General features: G+C 42.0%; 1 protein-coding gene across 1 annotated transcript in view; it reads right to left on the bottom strand.

The window, feature by feature from the left end:
* LOC119591365 (chorion peroxidase-like) overlaps positions 1–882 on the bottom strand; it is a gene marked incomplete at its 5' end in the record, with an annotated part of 16,126 nt that overhangs the window by 1,355 nt on the left and 13,889 nt on the right.

Raw genomic sequence — 882 nt, forward strand, 5'->3', positions numbered from 1 at the left:
CAACTGTCATTACACATAAGCTAGTACACCCAATTACATATTTCGACTGAAGACGTCAGAGAAAATAAAAACTAACAAAAATTCACCAGTATACCTATGTGTAATGTTAGGACAACATACCGGAATCTGGCTCTGGCTGAAGTGAAGGGTCGCAGTTTCGAACTCGGAAGTAGTCGCAAGAGTCATGCCAGCATCGTAGTCTTGTCTTCGGGTGCCCCCGTGAGAGGCGTCAGCTGGTATCAGTGATCGCTTGTGGTCTAGAAATAAATAGCAGTTGATGATTATTCAAACGAAAGCATTATTGCCTAGCCCACAGGAATCCATGATACAGTCTAGCCTGAAAACAAACTCAAGTTCTATCCCTTGGCACTTCAATGTACATACCGAGTAGTTTCTAAATATATTCGTTGTAAACGACATGCTGTACTTGGGCGACCACTATCCTGCGGGTTTCCTGGAAAAGGTTTATCATTCCAGCCCACATGATTTCCTTGAGGCGATCCGCTACGTTGTTGTGGTAGCGAATGAGCAGGGCGAAAGATGACTTTGACCATGGCCGATATCTCTGTTGGTATGATGGTAAGTTTTATCTCCAGTGTATGTGCCTTGATTTCATTGCGGCAATTTCACAACATAGGTATGATTTTCACTCTACTTGTACTTTCTCTATGTAGCCAATTTGCTATTTCCTAACTGCCATGCGTCGAAAAGTAAAAAAATAAAAAACTAACCCAGTGAGATCAAGTACGGGATTCGCTAAAGTCCCACTTGCGCCAGTAACCTAGAAAGACAGTAACGACTTGGAATTTTGTGGGAGGAATAAGCAGAATTTCACCTACATACACCGCTATCTTCAGATACAAATATTTCCAATCAGAAATT

Source organism: Penaeus monodon, chromosome 28, assembly GCF_015228065.2.
Source record: "Penaeus monodon isolate SGIC_2016 chromosome 28, NSTDA_Pmon_1, whole genome shotgun sequence".
NCBI lineage: Eukaryota > Metazoa > Arthropoda > Malacostraca > Decapoda > Penaeidae > Penaeus > Penaeus monodon.